Raw genomic sequence first — 10,524 nt, forward strand, 5'->3', positions numbered from 1 at the left:
TTTTTAGAGTTTCCAGTTTTTCTGCTCTCTTTTTTCCCCATCTTCGTGGTTTTATCTACTTTTGGTCTTTGATGATGGTGATGTATAGATGGGTTTTTAGTGTGGATGTCCTTTCTGTTTGTTAGTTTTCCTTCTAACAGACAGGACCCTCAGCTGCAGTTCTGCTGGAGTTTCCTAGAGGTCCACTCCAGACCCTGTTTGCCTGGGTAACAGCAGCAGTGGCTGCAGAACAGCAGATTTTTGTGAACCATGAATGCTGCTGTCTGATCGTTCCTCTGGAAGTTTTGTCTCAGAGGAGTACCCGGCCGTGTGAGGTGTCATTCTGCCCCTCCTGGGGGGTGCCTCCCAGTTAGGCTGCTTGGGGGTCGGGGGTCAGGGACCCACTTGCGGAGGCAGTCTTCCCGTTCTCAGATCTTGAGCTGCATGCTGGGAGAACCACTGCTCTCTTCAAAGCTGTCAGACAGGGACGTTTAAGTCTGCAGAGGTCACTGTTGTCTTTTTGTTTGTCTGTGCCCTGCCCCCAGAGGGGAGCCTACAGAGGCAGGCAGGACTCCTTGAGCTGTGGTGAGTTCCACCCAGTTCGAGCTTCCCGGCTGCTTTGTTTACCTAAGCAAGCCTGGGTAATGGCAGGCGCCCCTCCCCCAGCCTCACTGCCGCCTTGCAGTTTGATCTCAGACTGCTGTGCTAGCAGTCAGCGAGACTCCGTGGGCATAGGGCCCTCTGAGCCAGGTGCAGGATATAATCTCCTGGTGTGCCATTTTTTATGCCTGTCGGAAAAGCTCAGTATTCAGGTGGGAGTGACCCAATTTTCCAGGTGCCATCTGTCACCCTTTTCTTTGACTAGGAAACGGAACTCCCTGACCCCTTCCACTTCCCAAGTGAGGCAATGCCTCGCCGTGCTTTGGCTCACGCACGGTATGCTGCACCCACTGTCCTGCGCCCACTGTCTGGCACTCCCTAGTGAGATGAACCCGGCACCTCATATGGAAATGCAGAAATCACCCATCTTCTGCATTGCTCACGCTGGTAGCTGTAGACTGGAGCTGTTCCTACTTGGCCATCTTGGCTGCCCTCTCATAAGTCAGTCTTCATTAAAAAGTTCTTAGATGACTTTGACTGTGGGGCTCATCTGTTTTCTGCCTGGATCCCAACTGCTGCTGACAGATGCACAGATTATATTGGATCTCCGGGCTGTCATCAAAAGGTAGACAAGATAGCTCCTTCTGTTCGTGGTAAAGGAGAGAAACAGGCTTTCAGATTAATTCGAGAATTTGAAAGAGTTCTTTTTTTTTGGCACCATGGTGCCTTGCACAAGCAATGAATGAATTCCTGTTTTTCCTCCTGCAAATCATTTGTCATGCCTTAAAAATGGTTGAGCAGTTCCAGCAAATATAGATTGTCCTTGCTAATTCATTTTTGTAATTTTCAGTCCCTTAAAGATATATGAGTTTGAGCGTCTTTTTGTTTGCTTGCCATCTGTGTATTTTCATTGGTGAGTTCAGCTCTTTACCCATTGTTAATTGGGTAGTCTGTTTTATTTTTGAGTTTCAAGATTTGTGTATCTTCAGTGAAAGTTCTTGCTTAGATCTGTATTTTGCAGATATTTATTTTCAGTCTGTTGCTTGTCCTTTTATTTCCTGAACACTATTTTCCTCAGACTATAAACTTTTAATATGAGAAAACTTAAATTATTAATTATTTTTACCATTACTGATCAGCTTTGGTGTCATTAGTTAAAACTTATGACCAAACCCAAGATCACATAGATGTCTTTTTGCTTTTTTTTCTAGAATTTGCGTAGTTTTACATTTCCAGCTAATGCCTCCTTCACCATTAATATAGAAAAAAGGAGGAGGAATTGCTGGCAAGATGGCTGAATAAAAACAGCTCCAGACTGCAGCTCCCAGAGAGATCAATGCAGAAGGTGAGTGACTCCTGCATTTCCAACTGAGGTACACTGTTCATCTTATTTGTACTGGTTGGACAATGGGTGCAGCCCATGGAGTGTGAGCTGAAGCAGGGTGGGGCGTCACCTTACCCAGGAAGCCCAAAGGGTTGGGAAATTTTCTCATTTATGCAAGGGAAGCTGTGAGGGACTTAGCCATGTGCCCCATTCCAGAAATGCGCTTCTCCTAGGGTCTTCACTACCTGCAGGCAGGAGATTCCCTTTTGTGCCTACCCTATGAGGGCCATGTGTTTCAAGCACAAAACTGGGCAGCTGTAAGAACAAACACTGAACTAGCTGAAGGGGTGTTTTTTTTTGTTGTTGTTTGTTTTGTTTTGTTTGTTTTTTTCCATACTGCGGTGGTGCCTGGAATACTAAGGAGACAGAATTGTTCACTCCCCTGGATAGGTGTGCTGGGACCAAGCAGCCAAGTGGTCTGCTCAGTGGGTGCCACCCCTCATGGAGGCAAGCAAACTAAGGTTCACTGGCTTGAAATTCTCACTGCCAGCACAGCAGCAGTCTGAGATCCACCTGGGACACTCAAACTTGGTGGGGGAAGGGGAATCCGCCATTGCTGAGGCTTGAGTAGGCTGTTTTACCCTCATGATGTAAACAAAGCCACCGGGAAGTTTGAACTGAGTGGAGCCAACTGCAGCTCAGCAAGGCTGATGTGGTTAGACTGCCATATTTTTCCTCTCTGGGTAGGGCATTTTTGAAAAAATGGCTGTAGCCCAGGCAGGGGCTTATAAATAAAACCCCCATCTCCCTGTGACAGGAGCACCTGGGGGAAGGGGCAGCTATAGATGCAGCTTCAGCAGACTTCAACATCCCTGTCTGATGACTCTGAAGAGAGCAGCCGACCTCCCATCACAGCTTTCCAGCTCTGCTAATGGTCAGACTGCCTTCACAAGTGGATCCCTGACCTCTGTGTTTTATGACTTGGAGACACCTCCCAGTAGGGGCTGACAGACACCTCATACAGTAAAGCACTGACTGGCATCAGACAGTTGCCCCTTGAGGATGCAGCTTCCAGAGAAAACAAGAAGCAGCAAACAATGAGACAGAAAATTAACAAGGATATTCAGGACTTGAACTCAGCTGTGGACTAAGTAAACCTAATAGACATCTGCAGAGCTATCCACCCCAAATCAACAGAATCTGCATTCTTCTAGGTGCCACATAACATGTATTCAAAATTTGACTACATAATTGGAAGTAAAACACTCCTCAACAAATGCAAAAAAAATGAAAATTATTAAAAAAAGGTCCTCCCAGACCACAGAGCAATCAAATTAGAATTGAGGATTAAGAAACTCACTCAAAATGACACAACTACATAGAAACTGAACAGCCTGCTCCTAAACCACTGCTGGGACGAAATAAGGCAGAAATAAAGATGTTCTTTGAAACCAATGAGAATGAAGACACAATGTATCACAATCTTTGGGACAGACACATTTAAAGCAGTGTGCAGAGAAAAATTGATAGCACTAAATGCCCACAAAAGAAAGCAGGAAATATCTAAAATTGACTCCCTAACATCAAAATTGAACAAGTGAAGCAACAGCAAATGAATTAAAAACCTAACAGAAGACAAGAAATAACTGAGATCAGAGCAGAACTGAAGGAGATAGAGACAAAAAATCCTTTCAAAAATCAATAAGTCCACAAGCTGTTTTTTTGAAAATATCAACAAAATATATAGACCACTAGTTAGACTCATAAAGAAGAAAAGTGATAAAAATAAAATAGATGCAATAAAAAGATAAGAGAATATCACCAATGATTCCACAGAAATACAAACTACCATCAGATAATACTATAAACAGCTCTACGCAAATAAACTAGAAAATCTAAAGGAAATGGATAAATTCTTGGACACATACACCCTCCCAAGTCTAAACCAGGAAGAAGTTAAATCCATGAATAGACCATTTACAAGTTCTGCAATTGAGGCAATAACTGATAGCCTACCAACAAAGAAAATCCAGGACCAGACAGAGTCATAGCTGAACTCTACCAGAGATACAAAGAGGAGCAGGTACCATTTATTCTGACATTATTACAAACAATACAAAAAGAGGAAATCCTCCCTAAATCATTTTATGGGCCAGCATCATCCTGATACTTAAACTTGGCAGAGACACACCACAAAAGAAAATTTCAGGCCGATATCCCTGATCAATAAAATACTGGCAAACTGAATTCAGTAGCACATCATAAAGCTTATCCACCACGATCATGTCAGGTTTATCCCTGGGATGCAAAGCTGGTTCAACATATGCAAATCAATAAACCTAATGCATCACATAAGCAGAAACAAAGACAAAAACCACATGATTGTCTCAATAGATGCAGAAAAGGCCTTCGTCAAATTCAACACCTGTTTATGGTAAAAACTCTCAACTAAATATGAATGGAATGTATCTCTAAATAATAAGAGCTATTTATGACAAATCCACCGCCAATATCATACTGAATGGGCAAAAACTGGAAGCATTCCCTTTGAAAACCAGTAGATGACAGGGATTCACTCTCTCTCCACTCTTATTCAATATAGTATTGAAGTTTCTGGCCAGGGCAATCAGGCAAGAGAAAGAAATAAAGCGTATTCAAATCGAAAGAGAGGAAGTCAAATGTCTCTGTTTGCAGATGACATGATGGTATACTTAGAAAACCTATCATCTCAGCACAAAGTCTCCTTAAGCTGGTAAGCAACTTCAGCTAACCCTCAAGATTCAAAATCCATGTGCAAAAATCACAAGCATTCCTACACACAATAAGAGAAACAGAAAGCCAAATCATGAGTAAACTCCCATTCACAATTGCTACTAAGAGAATAAAATATCTAGGAATACAACTTACAAGGGATGTGAAGAACCTATTCAATGAGAACTTCAAGCCATTGCTCAAGGAAACAAGAGAGGACATAAAGAAATGAAAAAAGCTTCCATGCTCATGGATAGGAAGAATCAATATTGTAAAAATGGCCACACTGCCCAAAACAATTTATAGATTCATTGCTATCTCCATCAAGTTACCATTAATTTTCTTCACAGAATTGGAAAAACAAAAAAACAAAAAAACAAAACTACTTTAAAGTTCATATGGAACCAAAAAATGGCCTGCGTAGCCAAGACAATCTGAAGAAAAAAGAACAAAGCTGAAGGCATCATGTTACCTGACTTCAAACTACATTATAAGGCTACAGGAAGCAAAAGAGCATGGTACTTGTACCAAAACAGATACATAGATCAATGCAACAGAACAGTGGCCTCAGAAATAATACTGCACATCTACTACCATCTGATCTTTGGCAATCGTGAAACAAGCAAGCAATGGGGAAAAGATTTTCCCTCTAATAAGTTGTGTTGGGAAAACTGGCTAGCCACATGTAAAAAACTGAAACTGGGCCCCTTCCTTACATCTCATGCAAAAATCAACTGAAGATGGATTAAAGACTTAAAGATAAGAATTAAAACCATTAAATTCCTAGATGAAAACCTAGGCAATACCCTTCAGAACATAGGCGTGTGCAAATACTTCCTGTTTAAACACCAAAAGCAATGGCAATAAAAGCCAAAATTGACAAATGGAATCTAATTAAACTAAACAGCTTCTGCACAGCAAAATAAATGATCATTGGTGTGAACAGAAAACCTACAGAATGGGTGAAAAATCTTGCAATCTGTCTATCTGAAACAAGGCTAATATCCTGAATCTACCGGGAACTTAAACAAGTTTCCAAGAAAAAAACCACCTCATCAAACAGTGGGCAAAGGATATGAACAGACACTTCTCAAAAGAAGACTTTGATGCAGCCAACAAACATGAAAAAACGCTCATCATCACTCATTATTTGAGAAATACAAATCAAAACCACAGTGAGATACCATCTCATGCCAGTTAGAATGGCAATCATTAAAAAGTCAGAAAACAGCTTATGCTGGAGAAAATGTGGAGAAACAGGGAGGCTTTTACAGTGTTGAGAGTGTTAATTATTTAACCCTTGTGGAAGACAGTGTGGCGATTCTTCAAGGATCTAGAACTAGAAATACCGTTTGAAACAGCAATCCCATTACTGGGCATATAACCAAAGAACTATAAATCATTCTACTGTAAGACACATGCACACGTATGTTTATCACAGCAATATTCACAGTAGCTGTAAAAATGGATGAGTTCATGTCTTTTGCAAGGACATGAATGAAGCTGGAAACCATCATTTTCAGCAAACTATTACAAAAATAGAAAACCAAACACCACATGTTCTCATTTTTAAGTGGGAGTTGAACAGTGAGAACAGATAGACACAAGGAGAGAAACATCGTATGGTGGCGGGTGGTGGGATAGTGTAGAGATAGCATAAGAAAAATACCCAATGTAGGTGAGGGCTTAAGGGTCATTTCTCTAATGACCAGTGCTGATGAGCATTTTTTCACATGTCTGTTGGCTGCATAAATGTCTTCTTTTGAGAATGTGAACAGACACTTTTCAAAAGACATGCAGGTGGCCAATAAACTTATTTTAAAAGGCTCGATATTATTGATTATTAAAGAAATGCAAATCAAAAGAACAATGAGATACCTTCTCATATCTGTCAGAATGGCTATTATCATAAAGTAAAATAACAGATGCAGGCAAAGTTATAGAGACCAAGGAATAATTATGCACTGTTGGTAGGAATGTAAATTAGTTCAACTGTTGTGGAAAGTAGTAGGGTGATTCCTCAAAGATTGGAAAGTAGAACTACTGTTCAACCCAGCAATCCCATTACTGGATATGTACCCAGAGGAATATAAATCACTACCATAAAGACACATGAATACAAATGTTCACTGCAGACTATTCATAACAGAAGACATGGAATTAATCTAAATGCCCATTTATGACTGATTGGATTAATGAAATTGTGCCACATACCTACAAGGAATACCATGCAGCCATAAAAAAAGAATACAATTATGCCTTTTGAGGGAACATGGATGGAACTGGAGGATATAATCTTTAGCAAACTAATGTAAGAACAGTAAACCAAATACCACATATTTTCACTAGAAGTGGGAGCTAAATGATGACAACTCATGAACACAAAGAAAGGAACCATAGACATGGGATCTACTTGAGGGTGGAAGGTGGGAAAAGAGAGACCAGCAGGAAAAATACCTATTAAGTACTACACTTAATACCTGGGTGATAAAATAATTTGTAAAACAAACCCCCATGACATGAGTTTACCTACATAACAAAGCTTCACATGTACCCCTGGACCTAAAATAAATAATAATTTTAAAAAACAGGATAATAGGCAACATTTCCGTTTGAATTTCCAAAATGATGGCACTGAACAATCTGAACTCTCCTTCTATTTGGTGCCGCAGGCCAGCCAGGAGGGGGCGCACGGCTGCCTCACCTTGAGCATGATGGTCCTGCAGTTCTTCCCGAGGCCAGCATGGGGAGCGTGAGTCCGCCTTCTCTGACCCTGGGAGCGCCCCCGTGTTCAGCCCATGCCGCTGGAGGGCGAGGGCTGTGTTCTCAGCACAGACCAGAGCAACACCGCCTCGCTCCGGGACCAATGGAGGAGGGGGTAAGTGAAAACTTTACTCTGACTGCTGAGGATCAGGGAGCCAGTAGAAGGGCTTTGTGTGGAAAATTAAACATAAAAAATATCCCATGACTTCAGTGCACTCCAGCGTCCTTCCCCACCCAGGGTGTGGTGGCCACAATGCCAGGTCCACACCGTGGCCTCGTAACATAAATGTATCATTCAGCATATAACATCTGTAATAGACATATAACATCCATAAACAAATATATCACCCATAATACAGATGTGACTTTTGTAATACTAATGTAACACCTGAAATACTGCGATAACACCCATAATACCACTGTAACACTGGTAACAACAATAAAACACTTACAATACCAATGTAGCATCCGAAATACAAACAGAACATTCGTAATACTGATCTAAGACCCATAATACAATTGTAACTCTCATAATACCAATATACAAACCACAATGCAAATGAAACATCCATAATGTTTCATAATGTTGTAACACTTGTAATGCTGTCCTGACACCTGTAATACAACTGTAACACAATACCAATATACCATTCAGAATTCCAATATATCATCCTGCAATACAAATATAACAACTGTAATACTGATGTAACACCTGTGATACTAACACTGGTAATACTAATACAACATTTGTAATACAAATAGAAAAACCATAATACTGATGCAACACCCATAATTACTGATGTAACATTCATCATAAAGATGTAACACTTGTAATACTGACGTAACATTCCTACTCTTACAGGGCCACTTGGTTTCACAGCTTCCACTGAGCTGGATTTGGTGGGGATTTGGCCTCTATAATGATGTTGGATGTTGTGGTCTCTGCATTAGTGACAAGGTATTGACATGGTTGTGTTTATTAAAAGTAGTTTACTTGTCAATAATTTCATACTTCTAGGAAACTTCCAATAGCTGTTAGTATACTTTAATCTTTTCTCACAGAATCCCCGGTGGTTTCTGCTGTGCCAGATTTGAAGCTTTATGCAAAGTATCTCAGTGGGTTTTACAAAAAGTGGAGACACTCTCCAAGGGTACCACCTCATAACTATTACATCAGGAAATACAGGGTTAGTATTGGAAATGGTAATGGCAAAATATTCACTTACAAACATAAATTTCATCCTGTCATTCTCCTGATTTAATTTTGCCCATGGTTTCCCACTGACCTTAGAACAAGAACCATAGACCTCACCATGGCTGCAGACCCCAAGTTCTCCTACCTGTTTCCCTTACTCATTCAGTCCACTCAACTGCCTGCAGTCTCGTTGGCTTTCAGTTGTAGGAACACAGGCTCTTAGGTTTCTCAGGAATTTTATGTGCAATCTCTCAACCTATTCACACAGTGCCCAACCTTATCTAATTTTCCAAGGCTTTGTCCAGCTAAGACTTTAAAGTCAGAGCTTGTGCTAACTGTAGAAAAGCTGATAATATGCTATTTCTAAAGGTAAAAAAAAATCATTATTTGTTAGATAATTGATGAGATCACTCTCAATTTATAAATCAAGGAAATAATAGTTAATGAAATGAAAGTCCATGTTGGGATAATTAGTAAAGAAAAAATCTCAGTGCTGAAGACAAATAACACAAGTAATTATTGAAATTACATAAGAATTTATTGGACAGACTATTACCTTGCTGTCTTCTCTATGTTATTAGTTCCAAGTTATGTTAAGTTTGAATACTTACATTTTATGTAGTCCGTCAGTATATTTAACTGACAAAAATGTCCTAGCACACACCATGACAATGTATATAAATATTTGTAAACCTCCTTAACTGTACAGTGTGAAGTAAACAAAGTAAGCTTAGTTATTTAAGCAGATGAATTATTAATATTTAAATATTGAAATGCTGTGAGGCTATGTAATTTTGTAAGTTTTGGTATGGGAATGGGGCATTAGTGTATCCATGTACCCCCTTAACTTAATGACTTCCCTTCTTACTTCCTGCTGGATGATAAATTTTGGGCCCATGGAGGCTGAGGGACAGATAGTCACCTTTATTGGAAACTTTAGTACAGCAGGAAAGTTTTCATTTCAGAATATTATTTCCTGCCAGATATTTTTTCTCATCTAAGGAAACTTGCTCCCCAGGAGTATTGTTACCTTAACTGCTCCTCAGGTGGAGCTGGACAGGACTAATTGTATCACACAGAATCGCATGACTATGAGAAAAGCTAATGTATGAAACACTTCGTGGAGTAAAACTTATATATTTTACTGTTCATCCTTTTTTTCCACATGCTTGTTTTCCACATGCTTGTCTTTCTGGTGAATTGTGTGGTCAACTATTTCTCCATTTTGTAATTGGATTTTTTTGTTGTTGTTGCTGAGGTATGCAAGTTCTTCATATATTGTGGATAACAGACTGTTGTTACATACATAACATGCAAACCTTCCTTTCTGTACCATGTCTTTTCACTTTCTTGATAGTGTCTTTTAATGCAAAAAAGTGTTTAATTTTGAGAAAATTCTTCTTTATTTGCCTGCACTTTTGGTATCAGATCTAAGAAACCACTGCTAAATCCAAGGTTATGAAGATCTACCCTTATGTTTCCTTCTAGAGTTTATGTTTTTACCTCTACTACATAGGCTTTGAACAATTTTGAGTTAATTTTATTTTCTGTTCTGAGAAAAGAGTACAATTTCTTTGTCTCAATGTGATAGTTGTATAACAGCATTTGTTGAATTTACTGATCTTGGCTACATGTCAAAAATCAATTGAACATGGAGGTATTGCTGGATTTAACATTCAGTTCCATTGACCTCTTTGTATGTCCTTATGCCAATATTATGCTGTATTGATTACTGCTGCTTAGCAGTAATATTTGAAATTGAGAAGTGTGAGCCTCCAAGTTGCTTTTTGTTGTCAAGAACATTTTGGCTATTCAGGATCCCTTGAAGTTTATATGAATGTTAGAACTGTCTTGCCTGTTTCTACCAAAAAGACTTTGGTATTTTCTTAGGAATTACAATGAATTTGTAGAT

General features: G+C 39.6%; 1 long non-coding RNA gene across 1 annotated transcript; it reads left to right on the forward strand.

The window, feature by feature from the left end:
- The first annotated feature begins 1,790 nt into the window (after positions 1-1,790).
- On the forward strand, positions 1,791-8,380 carry LOC129053194 (uncharacterized). Its single transcript, XR_008518255.1, has 3 exons — positions 1,791-1,924; positions 7,327-7,532; positions 8,280-8,380. It is a non-coding gene; the product is annotated as an uncharacterized LOC129053194 (long non-coding RNA).
- The last annotated feature ends 2,144 nt before the right edge of the window (positions 8,381-10,524 follow it).

Source organism: Pongo abelii, chromosome Y (genome assembly GCF_028885655.2).
Source record: "Pongo abelii isolate AG06213 chromosome Y, NHGRI_mPonAbe1-v2.0_pri, whole genome shotgun sequence".
NCBI lineage: Eukaryota > Metazoa > Chordata > Mammalia > Primates > Hominidae > Pongo > Pongo abelii.